The sequence below is a fragment of the Erythrolamprus reginae genome, chromosome 2, assembly GCF_031021105.1.
Source record: "Erythrolamprus reginae isolate rEryReg1 chromosome 2, rEryReg1.hap1, whole genome shotgun sequence".
Classification (NCBI taxonomy): Eukaryota; Metazoa; Chordata; class Lepidosauria; order Squamata; family Dipsadidae; genus Erythrolamprus; species Erythrolamprus reginae.
Window position 1 is genome coordinate 84931900 of NC_091951.1, and position 17658 is coordinate 84949557.

Sequence of the window (17658 nt, forward strand, 5' to 3'; positions counted from 1 at the left end):
GTACTAGGATCTTCTGATTGAATGGTCTTTCAGGAAGCAGCACCTGAAACAGGAGATATCTTTATATTTGAGTTAAATTGTATCTTGTTTTATTAAATAAATGATGTGAGAAGATTAATTCTGGGCCAGTTCTGTGTCTCATTTTGCCATTTTTATTATTATTTAAACATGCCCATTCTGGTATCTTTTGTGTTGGCTTCTGATTTGGAGTTACCTTCTACTGCTATTATAAAAACCCATCTATAATAAGAGCTAAAAGTTGAATCCTTGTTGAAAAATTTAGCTGAGCATTTCAGAATAATATATGGGATCTTGTGCATATCTTTTTACTATTGGTATTATTCTCTTTTCCAGTTTTTTCTTTGAGGTTTATCTACAGAATATTGTAGAGCCACCCAAAGGACCAAAGGTTCACATCTACATTAAAAAATCACATCACACTATTATGACATAAGCAGTATCTCTTTCATAGGTCCATGCAGTGAAGGGCTACCAAAATTTTTACTACCACACTGTGGGCGTGGCTTCTGCAGGACACCCTGCATTTTCTTTCAATATCTTTCAGTGCAAATTGGGTGCTCTGGGGTGGAACTCCATTTTCACTACCCCACTGTATTCTATCCTCTCCAGGCAGCAGCCCACCCCTGGGTCCATGCAATGTCTTAATTCATATAGACAAAAGGGCAATGGTGCTCCCATCGATTGTCCCCCTATTCTGTGGAAACTTCTGCACTAAATTCTCCCTATATCTATGATTGTCTGAACTACTGTCCTAAGATGCCTTTCAAATTTTCATTTTTTTTTTGCTTTTCTCCAAAAGAAATAAAGATATTCCATTAACATCTGGAGAAGCTATTGCCAGCAGAAACTACTTTTAAATCTAGGGCAGCTTCGGTGTTATCATCTCCATTATTATAATGTCATTAATCACTTTATATTGCTATATTAAATATTTAAAAACTACATCTGGATGAACAATATATCCCCTTTGCACTTTTTCTTCACTATGTACATAAAAACTTGGTCAGTCATCACTCCTAAGCAGATTGTATCAATTAGGTAAATATGGAAACAAAAATGTGTTCAGATGCATTTTAAATTTATTTCAGGGACATGATGATTTACTGACAATAGGACTCACTAAACAATTCTCGTATGGCTTTCATTTGTCTTCTATATAGCCAAGGGGTTGGGGAGACAAAACCTCTGTTCCAAAACAGAAGTATAAGATTGGAAAGAATCTATTCATCAAAATATTCCTTAAAAAAAGATTTTGCCCGAAAGCAAGAGTAAGCAATCTGCTTAGGACCAACTGTTCAGCCAAAAATGAGCATGCATTTTTTATTAGTACAGTGCTGTTAATAGGAGTTGTGTAAATTACATTCTATCACACGCATAGAAAAAATGTAATCCTTTATGAAAAGATGACAGATGCTTGGAGCCAAACATAGCTTACTTTCTTTTCTTTTAAAAAAACAACAACCTATTATGTGTTGGGTGGGGATCATCTGAATGTATCATTTTAAAACACTGTTTATTTGAACCAATTAAGAAGTTAGGGGCAATTGTTTCTATACTTAACTATACAGCAAACTGTATAATTAGCTCATTAAACATTTTATAGTTTGTAAAAATCCTTAGGAGATCTGAAAATTCTGTACCTATTGCATGACACTTACTAGGCATTTTTCCATCTCATAAGATAAAGAAATTGAAAAGAAGTTTGGGCAGGAAGGAAAACTTTGATATATATACTTTATACTATTCTCTGATATTCTGTAACACATACCATCAGTTTGAATAGAGGTTTAACTCTGTACAGCTTCATATGGCTTGCATTTAACATGCCACACTGAATCACAATTCCCTCCTGATCTGTCCTAAGAATAATAAACTTTTTAGCTAAAGTTGAGAGGTAAAAATGTTCCCTAATTCATGAGTTAAAAAGCCAGAAGCAGCATCTACAAAAAAAAAAATGTTTTCCATTTGCAAAGAGCTAAAGCAGTTCCTTGAGAGACGTGTAATAATACATTTTTCAAGGGGGGGGGGAACCTTAAATATCATGCAAAGAAACTTTGTGTAGCATAGCTGCAATTTGAGCCCAATACTTTAAATGCCCTGCTTAAATCCTGTTACATCCAGTTTTAAAACTACTACCAATTTGAAAGACTGAGATTTAAACCTTAAGAACAGAACCAAAGAGTAGCAAAACAAAATAGAATCAAAACCAGCAAAGCATACTTTAGAAAACTAAAGGTAAACCAACTATAAGCATGCTTAGTTACCACAAATATTTAGCTGCAACTAATTTATAGATTTACAGACCTGGAAATGTAGTTAGCTTCTTATAACCTTTGTCTCCAATCATCTTACTGCTGTTCTGCCTTCTTTCTGCTCACGAATTCTTTTTCCCAGCCCTGTCCAAAGGAACTGCCCAGATTTTGTGTTGTAATATGAGCAGGGAAATACCATGTGCCTCTGATATAGTTAATTCTCTTTTACCTCCCTCTAATTTTCAACAAAAGAAAGCATCAACACAACCAAAGTTTACTTTTGTTCAGTTTGGTGGAATCTGAAAATTAAGAGCAGTTCCTTCAGTTGTGGAAATCTTAAAAGAAAAAAAATACATCTGGATGTTCATAAAACCTTTTTCCTAATTCTGCATGCATGCTAACCATTCTAAAAGCTCTTGAGGGTATTAAAGTGGGTTGAAGGTCAATCATATTTGAAGCACTGTTGTAATTTGGTGGATGTATAAATTCACCCAGACTTCCATTTTAAAGAATAAACCAAAGATATCATTGAAGATGTATTTTTAAATGTTTGAATATTTTCTATTGCACTATAGAACAATAGGATTATTTAAATAATTGTTTTCCGTCACTGATCTCTAATAAAACAATAAAAATCAGCAATTAACAATATTCTAAGTACGGTGAAACCGTACTTTATTTATTCCTTTCAAATTTAAATTCCTTCCAAAAATCTATCATCATCTTTGTAGATGATATGTTCAGATTTCATAATTCATATCTCAGAATTCAGAATTGAATGTTCAGATTTCAGAATTCATATCTCAGAATTCAAAATTCAGATATGTTGACCAGTAGTGGGTTCTAAATGCTGTTGGTACCAATTTGCACATGCTTGTGAGGTGCAAGTAGTTGGGCAGAGCTTCCCACCACTGTCGCTATGCTACTGGTTCACAGAACCGGGCTGAACTGGGAGCAACCCATCACTGATGTTGACCTTCCTTTTATAAGTCTCCAATCTCTTTCACATAGAATGAGTGCACCAGGAGCATTTGAAGTGATGGAGAGAGACAAAGCTGCAAAGATAGTAAATGTGGCCTTGGGTTACAAAACCCTCTTCTTTTGTAATGCAAACTTCAACCAAGTTACTCCTCTACTAGAAATTATCAACTGGTAAAGGTCGATGGCATCCAAATTGGGCAGGGTCACATGAAGACCCATTTAAAGACCAGCATGATTTACAACTATATTTCCAGGCACAGTTACCGTCCTAAATTGAGGATTACCTGTATATTACATGTTACTCTTTGAAGAGGATTGTCCAAATTTGTCAACCTTGTGAGGTCAGGAATATCATTATTAAGCAAAGGAGCAGTGCATAGGTATATGTGGGTGTGGAGGTATGTCCATCCCTTCTTTTGGCTGCTTTCCTCAGACAATCTCACCTATCATAAATATCACATCTTTTCAGTTTTTTCTTGCCAGGTCTCTGTATTATTCTGTACAGGTGGTCCTTGACTACATTCATTTAATTACCATTCAAAGTTACAGTAGCATTGGAAAAATGACATATGACCACTTTCATAGTTATGACTGTTGCAGAATCTCCAACATGGATCAAAATTGGGCACTTGGCAACTGGTCTGTATTTATGACAGTTGCACTATCCAGGGATAATGGGATCACCATATGTAATCTTCGCAGCCAGCTTCCAACAAGTAAAATCAATGGAATAAGTTAGATTTGCCTAATGACTGAATAATTCACTTAGTTGTTTGAATAACAACTTAGTCATTTGCTTAAAAACTGGGATTTTAAAAAGGGTTAAGGGACTTTGCTACCCCCCTGACTGATTTGTTTAACCAATTCCTTTTAACAGGAGATGTTCCTGATGATTGGAGAATGGCCAGTGTTGTGCCTATCCACAAGAAGGGGGGTAGAGAAGAAGCTAGTAACTACAGGCCAGTTAGCTTGACATCAGTTATGGTTAAAATGATGGAGACTCTACTCAAAAAGAGGATAAATCAGCACCTAAAAACCAATAACTTATTGGACCCAAACCAGTATGGCTTTAATGAGCACAAATCATGTCAGACTAATCTCATTGATTTCTTTGACTATGTCAGAAATGTGTTGGATGAAGGTGGTACTGTGGATATTGTCTATCTGGACTTCAGCAAAGCCTTTGATACGGTTCCACATAAAGAGCTGATAGATAAGTTAGTGAAGATTGGACTTAATCCCTGGATAGTTCAGTGGATTTGCAGCTGGCTGAAGCGTAGATATCAGAGGGTTGTTGTTAATGGCGAGTATTCTGAGCAGAGCCTAGTTACAAGCGGTGTGCCACAAGGTTCTGTTCTGGGTCCTATTCTTTTTAATATCTTTGTGAGTGACATAGGGGAAGGTTTGGTAGGGAAGGTTTGCCTATTTGCTGATGACTCTAAAGTGTGCAGTAGGGTTGATATTCCTGGAGGTGTCTGTAATATGGCAAATGACTTAGCTTTACTAGATAAGTGGTCAAAGCAATGGAAACTGCAGTTTAATGTTTCCAAATGTAAAATAATGCACCTGCGCAAAAGGAATCTTCAATCTGAGTATTGTTTTGCCAGTTCTGTGCTAGCAAAAACTTCAGAAGAGAAGGATTTAGGAGTAGTGATTTCTGACACTCTCAAAATGGGTGAACAGTGCAGTCAGGCAGTAGGGAAAGCAAGCAGAATCCTTGGCTGCATAGCTAGAAGTATAACAAGCAGGAAAAGGGAGATTGTGATCCAGCTGTACAGAGTGCTGGTGAGACCACATTTGGAATACTATGTTCAGTTCTGGAGACCTCACCTACAAAAAGATATTGACAAAATTGAACGGGTCCAAAGACGGGCTACAAAAATGATGGAAGGTCTTAAGCATAAAACTTATCAGGAAAGACTTAATGAACTCAATCTATATAGCCTTGAGGATAGAAGAGAAAGGGGGGACATGATCAAAACATTTAAATATGTTAAAGGGTTAAATAAAGTTCATGAGGGAAGTGTTTTTAATAGGAAAATGAACACAAGAACAAGGAGGCACAATCTGAGGTAAGTTGGGAGAAAGATTAGAAGCAATGTGAGAAAATATAATTTTACTGAAAGACTAGTAGATGCTTGGAACAAATGTCCAGCAGACGTGGCTGGTAAATCCACAGTAACTGAATTTAAACATGCCTGGGATAAACATATATCCATCCTAAGATAAAATACAGGAAATAGTATAAGGGCAAACTAGATGGACCATGAGGTCTTTTTCTGCCATCAATCTTCTATGCTTCTATGTTTCTAAGGTTGTAAAATGGAGCAAAACTCATTTAACAACTGCCTTACTTAGCAAATTGAAAGCTTGAGGCCAGTCATGGTTGTATGTTGAAGACTACATCTGTATAGCTTTTTCTATTTTTGTATTGATTTTATGACTAGTCTATTTCCTGTAGTTTTTACTACATCAGGAATTGTGTTATTATATGGATCATCTTGGCAATTGGTTTGAAAATTTTTAAAAAATAAAAGTGACAAAGGCAGAAGTAGTCATGCTCCTTGTTCAACAAGTCATGGTTAAATATCTTCATTAAACTTTAAATAAGGACCACTTCTACATTGACTGGAGTTCTATACAAAGAGTCTAGTACAGGGGTGGGCAATTAATTTTGCCATGGGGCCGCATGAGAAATTGGGATGGTTTTAGACGGCCGGATTAATATAATTAACTCAGTTCTACCCAATACTGTATATTATAGGGTAGAACTGAGTTAATTATATTATAATTATATACGTATTATAATTACATTATATTATATATTATATATTATAATTATATTATAATTATAAATTAATTTCCCATCCCTTCCTTCCTTCCTTCATTCTTCCCTCCATTTCTCCTTCCTTCCTTCTCCAGATGGAGAGAAGCTTCTGTCTCTCTGATTTTCTCTGTCTTTTAATTTTGCTTTTGGGCAGTTCTTTACTTCTCTTTCAAAATATTCCTTTCAGGTGCCTCTGACACCTACATTGTCAGTTGAGAAAACATAGTGGAGGCTTTGCCTGAAATTAGCTTTGGATTCCTTTTCTTCCCCCTCCTCCCTTTTTTCCCTCTGAGAGGTGGGGGGGGGGGTTGCTTTAAATTTCTTGGAAAGGCCAATGAAACCAATGAACAATTTAAAAATGAGCATTTATTGGACTTTTGCAAAAGGGCATGAAAATTTCTCCTTCCTTCCTTCCTTCCTTCCTTCCTTCCTCCCTCTATTTCTCCTTCCTTCCTCCCTCCATTTCTCCTTCCTTCCTTCCTTCCTTCATTTCTCCCTCCCTCCCTTCTTCTTTCCTTCCTTCCTTCCTTCCTTCCTACCTACCTACCTCCGCAGGCCGATCAGAGACAGCGGGCAGGGCACATCCATCCCCGGGGCCGCACTTTGCCCAAGTCTGGTCTAGTAGGATCAAAAACAATATTTTACACATTCTTCCCTACAGAAAAATATCTCATAACCAGGCTATTGCACCAATATTATTCACTGTACTTCCAACACTATTGCCCCATAAGCTACTATCAAAATAGTCTCAGAAAATACACTGGACTACCTTAATATGCAAAACTTTTCTATAACTACTTTGTCAAACCTTGGATATAAATATTTTTTAAAGAAATGTTATACTAAACAAACAGAAAAATCCACCACAGTATAATACAGTGAAGTGTCTTCTTGTACTACTGCAATTTTAAGCTCTAGTAGGCAGGGATGAAGTGCTATCGGTTCGCTTGTGCCTGTCGGTCATCGGAGAGCTGGTCACAAAGGTAGCAAGAGGCTTTTGCCCACCTGCCCATACACCACCATTTTGGTTCTTTTACCCTCTGCACATGCACAGAATGCTTTGCGCATGCGCAGAGGATAAAAGGACCTGACTGGTGGTGTCCGGGTGGGTGGGCGGAGCCTCGTGCTGCCCTCATGACTGGCTCTCCAATGACTGGCAGGCACGAGGGAACCAGGAGCATTTCACCCCTGTTGGTAGGGCATTTTACTACTCCTAGCAATGGAGTCAAGAATAAAAGTTATGTTAAATGAAATTTAGGAAGGCTTTCACTTGAGAGAAAGTGAGAGACCCCTGAAGGGGAATGCTACATTGCAAACAGCTGCAAGAGAAGATTAAAGTGAAGCGAGAACAAGGACGCTCGGAGAATAAAAAGCAGACATAAAACTAGAGTATACAGGAAACGCATACACTGGGGTTAACTATTAAGTGCAAAAATCAGAAGAAGTCTGGAAACACCTTTTACTAAAAGGTATAAGCTTTTATGAGCTGTAACTCACTTCAAAAGATTCCTATTTGCTATCATTGATTAACTCAGTTCACTTCCTAAAGATCTTTATACTTTTTTTTATAAAAAGCATTAGCTGGAAAAAAATGTTAGCAGACTTCTTGGATATTTTGTTACCACAAACTAATTCAGCTCTCCTCCAACAGAGTCTAAGTAGAAGCATGTTTGAAATCTATGAAAATTAAAACAACAACAAAAAATTAGATTATGGAAATATTCTGGTTCACAGTAGATAATTGAGAAGTACTAGAATTGTTAGTAATAAATAGAGAGATATGAGTCTAATGCAAATAAATGTGCATCCAGAATTTCCATCCCATGAGGGGCAAAGGATTTTTTAAAAATTTGTGCAAGGGCATTTGATCCTGTTGAGACTGTTGCTTTTGGAAGGAAAATGTGGATTTCCTTCCCCCTTCCAGAGGAGTTTAAGGGATTTTGCAGAATATCCTATTGCAGAATAAGTTGAAATTTAAGTTTAAATCCATAATTCTGTTTGTCACGTGCAAGAAGCCAGAAGGTAGAAAAGACTTCATAAGTACTATGAGTTTATTTCATGCTACCTGTACCCAAGAATTTTGGGAAACCCAAGTAACAGTCAAGGGAAGTTGAGTCTAGAAAAGAGTCATAGATGGGCTTGTCTTAGGTTTCTTATGGGAGGGTAGTGACGCCAAATGAATGACATTTTTGACCCCACCCTCAGACTAAGCCTGGCCATCTCTTATATGAAGTTCATTAAATATGTATTTGGGGAATGTGGATGTGTGTGGATTAGAAGTGGGCTGCTCCCCGTTTGGACCGGTTCTATGGAACCGGTGTGGGAATTCCCCCTCCCAAACCGAGACCGATCATTGGCTGGCCACGCTGATGAACTAGCTCTCTCAACAGCACCATAGGCGGTGTAATCTTGTTTTTTGTTTAATACTAAACTATTTTGGAAAAAAATTAGTTAATTCCGGAACCAAAAAGCAAGTTGGATTTTTCAGTGCGTTTGTATTCTTAACTGCATAGCAAATTCATAAGGGCCTAATGGAGAAGAACAGAGATTTTTCTTCTATTATGTTCCTTCCATAAGTAATCAGGTGCAAGTTGGAAACCTAAACAAGGTAATAGCAATTATTTCCCAGCAACTGACAATTCAGAATATTTATTGGAGATAGCATATAGAAAGTCGGAGAACCTTATAGAGATAATAAGATTGTTAAATTGGTGGTCATCATTATATTCTGATATAATAAATTCTATAGATTAATTATGTGCTGTAGGAAATAGTACTGAGTTGTGGATAGCGATAGTACTTAGATTTATATATTACTTTATAATCCTCTCTAAGCGGTTTACAGAGTCAGCATATTGCTCCCAACAATCGGGATCCTCATTTTACCTACGTCAGAAAGATGGAAGGCTGAGTTAACCTTAAGCCTGGTGAGATTTGAACTGCCAAGTTACAGGCAGCTGGCAATCAGCAGAAGTAACCTGCAGTACTGCACTCTAACCACTGTGCCACCGCGGTTCATGATTCCCAACTCATCTGAGAGAAGGGATTAACAGTCTCAATGGTTTTCACCTGAAAGAAGTAGGTCCCTTCACTTCTTTCTGAAAATGAAAATTTCTGCATTCACCCTAACCCAAGAACTGTATTATCATTTAAATTATATTCTTTAGTCTCATATTCCATTCTATATTTTCTGTGTATAGGAAGCAAAAATTATTAAGTTTGGGGGGGGGGGGTAAGATGTATCTCACTTTTAATCAAGTACTCATAGCAGCATGGAATATTTATTGATACTCAGTGAGTGGAATGTTGTTTCTAATGTTGTCACTTTGAGGATGGTAGAAAAATAAAAGATTTTGATACTCCTGCATGAGTCTACGGAGATGGGCTGCATACAAATCTAATAAATAATAATACTGAAAAGGTGCACACAAAGCACAGGGGCAGGAAAGTTTGTGTTAAAGAAGTGCCATTTTTTAGTTTAGTTTAATTTCATGTCAATGTACCTCATACAATGAAATTAAATGCCATCTTCAGTGTACATTATAACTATAAAAATAAAACACAAACACACATCCTTCAGATTCTATACAATTACATTGAAAACCCATTATTGCATTAGTATTGCACTGTACAGTAGAATTCAATACGGTTGCTGCCCTGGGATAGAAGCTAATTTTCAGCCTTAATGTCCTTGTTTTTATTATCCTGTACTTTTATTTGTTATTTCAAGCTAAGGAAATACTTTACTTCATCCCTTCCCAGTCTCTTCTGTTGCTATTTTGATATAGTCTCGCTAAGACATGGATACAGCAACATCTGACATGGCAATAAAAATGCTCAGCATGAAGCATGTCAAGTACACTAGAAGGATGTGTTTCTTATGTTCCCCAGGATTCAAGTTGTCCCTGGTAGAGTAATGCTTTGAATGAACATGCAAGACTTTGTTCTGCGGAAAAGAAGGAAGGAAAAAAGAGATTCCACCCTACAACCTACGGGCTTTCTTTTCTCCTTTTTAATTAGCAGCATTTGAAAGAGTTGGGAAGCCTCGCATTATAGGGTTCCACAAATTCTTTGAAATTTATAATTTGCTCTGGCCAATTTATGGATCAAGAAAATTAATTTGGGCAGAATAATGTTTAAAAAGAAAGGGTTTTTTTTAAAAGAAAACAAAACAAGTTCCAGACATACTGAATTATACCTGTGTTAGAATACCTTAGCATTTTTCTTCCCAGATCACTAAGGTGCAGCTTGTTACTAACTCTGTTTTTTTCAAATTTTTAATTTGATTTATCACTTTTGTAATTCCCGGAGAACTTGGCAGGGATGGAATGTGTCATTTCTCTCCATGGCTAAAGATTCTTGCTAAAGATTCTTTTTCTTCCCACAACTTTCCCTGTAACTCTCACATTTCATGCTGCATAGCTTGGGCATGCTTCATTAACCATTTTCTAAACCCCGTTCTTGTAGGATCTTATAGTTTTTTCCTACTTTAAGACTCATTAAGCTTGATTTTTTAATCTTTAATCAGGGCAGTTAAAATTTTCCATGAACTGTAACAATCTGGCCACTTCCTTTCTAGTCCCCCAACAAATTACTCCTGCCATTTACGGGCATCTCCATGGACTTTTGTCAAACTCAGAGTAGGTGTTTCTCAATGAAGCAAATTAGTGGGAAACAATGTAGAGCTAAGGAAAAGGGCATAAACAATAGATCACATGACTGGATTCTTCTAGGGTTCTATGGCAAATAAGATGGCACAGATACCCCCTGTCCAAGGTTTCCCAACAAGCCATTTTTTAGAAGTCTACATTGAATTAGCTTTACATCAAGTGCACCCAGTAGAACTTTAGTTCTTTAGCTGGTTTCTCATGCAAATGCTAGAATGGGAAGCTATTTTATCAGTTTTGTGCAAGGCTGAAATGTTGGAAGTAGGTGGAGGACATCCCATAATTGAACTATTTCAGCCTTGTATTCCTCTGAATGATATTCAGACAGTGAAAGAAAGTAAGACGGAAGATGATATTTTGCTGATGATATTTTTAAAACGAGAGAGAGCAAGAAATCCTAGCTAGAAGTGCTCTTCCCAAAAAAGCTCTCCTAATTCTTTGGCTCATTTTAGATTTCGGCAATTTTGGGGCTTTTTTGCTTTTGCATATGCACGGAAGCAAAGATGTCAGCAAAAATTGCCAAAATCTCGTGTGTGCGACTGTCCTTGTGTGCGATTTCATTTCTGCACACATGGGCAGAAGCCAAATCTCACACAGGAGGGAGATGCCCTTGCCAGATGCCCATGCGTGTCCGCGCCTGCCACTGGGAGCGTACCGGTAGTGCCGGTAGCAGGCAGCCCCTCGATGTTTGAAAGATATAGTTCAGTGGTTCTGAGATTTCATTTGCCAGTCCCTTCAGAACCTTGGGATGTAATCCATCTAGTCCTAGTGATTTGAACTCGTCTTAGGGTAGACAAGTGTTAACTTACCAATTTCTTCCCCCTTTTTACTTGTGTTCCTAATATGTTTTTTGTGGTGCTGGTTTTTTATAGGTTGGACTGTTTTTTTCCCCTTGTGTAAAGACAGATGCAAAAAAACAAGTTACGTAGCTCTGTTTTCTCCCTGTTGTTTCTTGCCAGTTTCTCCCAGCAATGGACCAATTGTTTCCTTGAGTTTTTTCTTGTTTTTAATATGTTGGAAGAAGCTTTTTTGTTGTTGTTACTTTTTACTTTTGTTGCAAGCCTTTGTTCATTGTGAGTCTTAGCCTTCCTTATTTCATTTTCACAAGTTCGGGCCATTTGCTAATATTCTGCATTAGTCATTTTCCCCCCTCTTTCCACTTTTTATACTTGTCCTTTTTGTCTTTCAAATCAAAAGGAAAATGGACATCGACCGAGAACTATTTCAATGTTCCCAATTAATGTAGTCTTCCAAAGTATCAAAGGCAAGCTTATCTGTCTTTGTAAACAACTCAGGGTAATCTTCTTCAATAATCTTATCCAGTTGTTTAAACAGATACCCTTTACAAGGGAACTGTCCAGCAAAAGAAAAAAACCAACTGTGCAGCCTGTATTGCTGTTACAGTATCTTTAATGTGATGCTGCATTTTACAGGAATTTCTTTAACCCAGGATGTTGCATTGTTACTGAACAGTCCATATTAGCCAAAGTAAGGTATAAATAATATGAGGATAAATATTATAAGCCAGTGTTTGTCAACCTAGGCAATGTTAAAATGTGTGGAATTGGCTGGCTGGAGAATTCTGGGTGTTAAAGTTCACACATTTTAAAGTTGCCAAAGTTGAGAAACACTGCTGTAAGCTAATTAAATAAGGACTTATTTCCACCTAGATGGCCTACCCATTCAATTTGCAATTATTTTCCAATATTCACAATAAGTATTTGTTTTCATTTCTGCTATTTTTTCCAGTGACCTTGAAACCATCAACTGTTTTCCTGAATATCATCCCAAATGAATATTTTTCTCTTCTTATTTAATATTATGCTTTCACCCAGATTTATGGGATCAACTATAACAATAAACATTAAGCACAGGGAACCTATTCTAGTTTTTTTACTTGTTCAAACTTTATTTTATGGAGAAACATTAAGCTATGCCAGTTTTCATCTCTCTAAAGTAATTGAATCCTGCTAGTTTTATCACTTCAAGAAGAACTACATTTTTTGAACCACAAATCTATTAATGCCACCAGAAGAAATCGATACATCAAAAATAGCTCAGTCTTTTATCTGCCAGTTTCTTTTCCTATCACACTTTACTTGATTGTTTAGAATACATTAATTTTTTTGAACCTGCAATTTCTATTTTAAGACTTTAGGATTCAACATGTTTTCTTGATTCATAGTTCTTCTGTTCTTTTCTCTTTTCTTATAAGTTTCACCAGTGCAGATACTTTATAGAGTATTAAACTAAAGTCGCTCTTCCAAAGAGCTTGCTGTCTAAAATTTTCTCTGGGAAACAACAGATGAAGGATAGAAAAGTATCATTAACATGGAAGAAATATGACACTCTTTCAGTTGCATATGTTTATACTTAATCTAAAAGCGTGAGTTGAAATGGAATTTGAGAACTAGAGAATTGCAACTGAAGATTTATCATAAAAGGTATTTTAAAAGAATGTTTTATAAAAACTAAGAGTGTGTTATCTCACTAGAGATGCTTTGAAAAAGAGGTCAAGGACAGCCAAGACGAAAGAAAACAGTCTGAGAAAAGAAAAAAGTTATAGGTAATAGTGGATGCTGAACCAAAAGGAGTGACCATTGAGATTAAGGCCCAGGAGATATGAGCCAGCAATCTCAAATGATGTTTGGCAGCAGCAGGTTGAGTACATGTTAAAATATACAGATGATACAAAGGAGCTTGCAACAATATTAGGGAGAGATTATTTGAAATTGAACTGTTGTTTTTTTTTGCCAAGTAGACAAAGGATATTTTTTCTACTGTTGTTAGACCCAGACAGATACCAAACCAGATACCAGTGAGGCTGCAACCCAGAGAAGGAAAGCTTCCATTCATACAATAACAAGCAGGAGGATAATCAGAGAAGGCCTTAATCATGGAAACCACTGCTTAAAATGAACAAAAAAAGAATGAACCTTCTAAATATGAAAACTGCAAAAATGTTAAGAATGAAGAAGTCAACAATAATTCCTAGCCTGCAGTACAATTCTTTTTCCAATTTATTTTATTCCTCTTTTTTAACAGAATAGCGCTGGTGGACCTCACTCACCGGTGCCTTTTGCTGGAGGGCTAGGGAAGACACAGGACACATGGCGTAGCCGCCATGTTTTCTCGGCCGAAATCTCGCGAGATCGCGAGATTTCGGCCGATGATCAGGCCAGGGTGGCCTGATCAATGACGTGTCCGGGCGGGGCCTGCCAGCCCTATAAAGGGGCGGGCAGGCCCGGGCTCAGCCTGTTCGCCCGGACCGTCATTGCGAGCAGACACCCGCCCTCCCTCCCTATTTTTACAGTGTGCTATTCTGGGTCGCCCTTAGGGGGCCGAATAGGAATTTTTGGCAGTCTGGCCTCTTAGATATGGCAGTTTTTTCGCCTATTCCACGCTGTGGAGAGGGATAAGCGGTTAGGGGGTGCTTGCACCTGTTTAGGTTAATAGGCTTACCTTTGGTCATTTGGGTAGGCAGGCTAGGGGCGGAAAACTGGGTGGTGGTTTAGCAACTGCGTGTTCTCCGTTGGGGATCTTTGGGGATGATTGACAGGTTCTCTCCAAGCTTGTGGTTTTGGCGACCTGAGCAGTTGGGGGGAACCTGTCTTTGGGTCCCGCCCATTTAAGTCCCCTTCTAGGGGTTAGCCGGCGGGACCTCCCACATGCAAGTGCATGGCAAAGTCTCAGGTGAAGGAGGGGTCCCTCACCTGGATTAGCATGGAGCTACACCCATAAGTTGCCCCGGAAGTTTATTCTACGTCATTTTCCGCCCCGGAAGCAATTGTTTGACCCTGCGGGTCCTTGTTAGGGTCAGAGTTAATTATGCTAATTATGCTAATTTAATTAATAAATTATGCAAATTTATGTTAAATAAAATGACCCAGTTTTAAATCCAGCTCTTGTGTCCGTGTCGTTACTCCGCGTCTCCTGCAATACATGTTTTTGGATATCCCATTAATTTCCTCCTCCAATTTTAACAAACCTTCAATATTGCTGGTTGTACTTTCTCCAACTGCATGTACTTCAACCATTTTGTCTTTTGAGTTTCTACTGGTTTTACATTAAAAATATGTAAGTGCCCATGTCACTAGTCTTACCTACTTCACAGTTCTTTACTGAAGGCCTTTCTTTAATCCCATTGGGGATAATTTAGAGGTCAATCTCTTCTCTGAATCATATGAATGAGAAGGAGATAGATATTGAATTGTTTCAGAAAATGATTTATATTCACATAATACTACTATGGAAGGGCTACTTCAAATGATCCCAATAGTTCACATACCACAGATTAGATGGAATCACAAAAAACCTTAGTATGAACTTACTTAGATTCTTTGATTTTATAGGATCTATTCCAAATACTATATAATAAAAAAACCTTCATTGTTTTCTAGCTGCCTCAGAAATTTTGTGAAATGGATCAGTGCTGCAGACAAGAAGCCAGTTTGTCCATCCAAAGAGAGCAGAACTTATGGAAAATTTAAAGTTTAAATGCACTCTTCATTTTTTTCCTATCTGCTTTACTCATTTTGAATTGGTGCAGGGAAAGAATGTTTAAAGCTCTCTTTCTTGGGTTTAGCTACATACTTTACCTTATACAGATATAACCGAGCAAGAGCATAAGAAAACCTTATTCCAAGATCAATTTGGTTATCTCTAGGTAGTAATTATGTGTTGGATTTCACTATCACATATCTGGCCAGAGGTCATTAGCTTTCCAATCCAGTATCCCTGAGATAAATTAGAATCATAATTCCCATAATTTAAAGCCTTTGGCCATTCTGGCTGAGAAACTTAAGACCCACCTATATCGCCAGGCATGGGGGAATTGAGATGTTTTTTAAAATGATGGGTTTTTAAATACTTTCTTTTAATATTAGATTTGTTACATTGTATACTGTTATTATTATTGTTGTGAGCGCCCCAAGTCTGCGGAGAGGGGCGGCATACAAATCTAATAAATTATTATTAATTATTATTATTAAACTCAAAAAACACCATCCCAAAGAATGTAGAAGGTACTAAGTTAGCTGAATTTTTTTAAAAAAAATTGTCGCCCTCTACACACACACACAGGCACACACGCACCCCACACACGTACACACTTCCTTTGGGCATTAGTGCCGTTATTTCATTTTCATATTCATTTTCATCCTTCCATCCTTCCAAGGTGGGTAAAATGAGGATCTGGATTGTGAGGGCAATATGCTGGCTCTGTTAAGAAACTGCTATTGCTAACATGTTGTAAGCTGCCCTGAGTCTAAGCAGAAGGGTGGCATAAAAAAATCGAATACCGGTAAATAAATAAATCATCCTTTTTCTTCCCCTTTCCCGAATGACTTCTTTTGGCTTCTTCTACTATTTCCCATCCAACCGTCCAGAAGCAGATTTGTTTCCCCCCTTCTTTGCGTCTCCATCACTTAGCAGGACCTCTTGCCACTCAGTGGTATTAAGTCCAAGTCCCCAGCCTTTCAGTTCTCCAGTTCAGCTCGCGCTGCGCTCCTGCCTTTGAAAGGAGTCCGAAAAGCAGAGAAAATCGCGGGGACCCTGCTTTGGCTCACACACCCCCTCCCACCTCCAGGCTACCTGGTCCCTGGACACCGGCAGAGCAGTCCAGAAAAGGGGTGATGGTGAGAAAGCTGCTCGGAAGCCTTCGTTTTCCGAGTCTGGGAACGGAGGGAGATTGAAGGTGTCTCAAAGTTGACCAAACCGGCGCCTCCTCTCTAGACGTGGACCTTATATGTATTTTCAAAGCTTTCAGAGTCTATCCCGAGGATTGGCTTTCGCATCATCAGCGCCCCCCTTTAGTGGCTCTCTCCGGCGCCCCCGCCCTTCCATTTGAACCCCTCGATCTGCCCTTCCACTCCAACCCACCGCCAAAACTTACCCCATATGCGCGCAACAGTCGGGCGCCGCTGTGCTTACTCCACTACCGCTGCGTTGCCGCCGCCGTCACTACTTCAGCTGCCAAAAAAAAAAAAAGGCTCGGGGAGGGGGGGAGCCAGAGAAATCGGGAGGGGAAGGAGAAGGAAGGAGGGACTTTTAAAAAAGAAGAGCACAAAGGAAACTGACCAACTTGTTTATCTAACCTGAAACCCGGAGGCTGGGGTCCATCAGTCATCGTTAAGACCCCCTTGATGTCTCTCCACCCACCTCTTCCTCTCCCCACGCTTGCCTTCCTCGGCTTTAGAGTAAAGTTTTGTCAAGAGGGGCCAACGGGGTGGAGATATAAAGTCCAAGGGACTTTGGATGAGAAGAACCAGGACTAAAGCAAACTAGGTGGGCAGCGGAGTTGCAGAGACGGGATGGGGCACGAGCTCCCCAGATTCCCCAGGAAGGGAAATTGGCTTGTAAAGAAGCGGAGAAAGGATAGGAAAAAAATCGGGGGCGGGGATGGAAGGCTGGAAATGTTTCATTCTGGACTTAAAGTGATTTTTAGTGAGGACTAATCCCATCTTTCTAAAGGCAACTGGGCACAGTCTCTCCCTGCAGAGAGCAAACCACAGGCACATATATCCCTTTAAACGATCAAAGGGGAAGTTGCACATAAAACGGAAGTGTTTCTTTTTTTAAAAAAATTGAATCAAAAAAGAGAAAAAGGAGGGGTGCCTATCCGTGCTGTGCAAGGTGATTTTTAAGGAAAGAGTAATGGAAGAGGCACTAAATTTTCATTTCACTGAGAAAGAAAAAGAAGGGGTACACCATTTAAAGTTACAATTTGCAATAAATGGGGGCTTTAAAAAAAATATTGGATAGAGGTTTCACCCAAACATTTTCTATCTGTAATTTGACCCCCAAAAAATGAAAGAAGGGGAAGAGTGGTTTAGTCTGGTATACTACAATAGAAATCAACCACAAAATGAAAAAGAAACCATATTCCAATTAAAAAGATAGCTACAATTGC

At 38.4% G+C, this 17658-nt stretch overlaps 1 protein-coding gene across 1 annotated transcript in view; it reads right to left on the reverse strand.

The window, feature by feature from the left end:
* FBLN2 (fibulin 2) overlaps positions 1–16736 on the reverse strand; it is a 153220-nt gene extending 136484 nt beyond the window's left edge. The window contains exon 1 of the mRNA XM_070738545.1: positions 16642–16736. The gene's annotated coding sequence lies outside the window, so the exon portion shown is untranslated. The remainder of the gene's footprint in view (positions 1–16641) is intronic.
* Between the last annotated feature and the right edge of the window lie 922 nt (positions 16737–17658).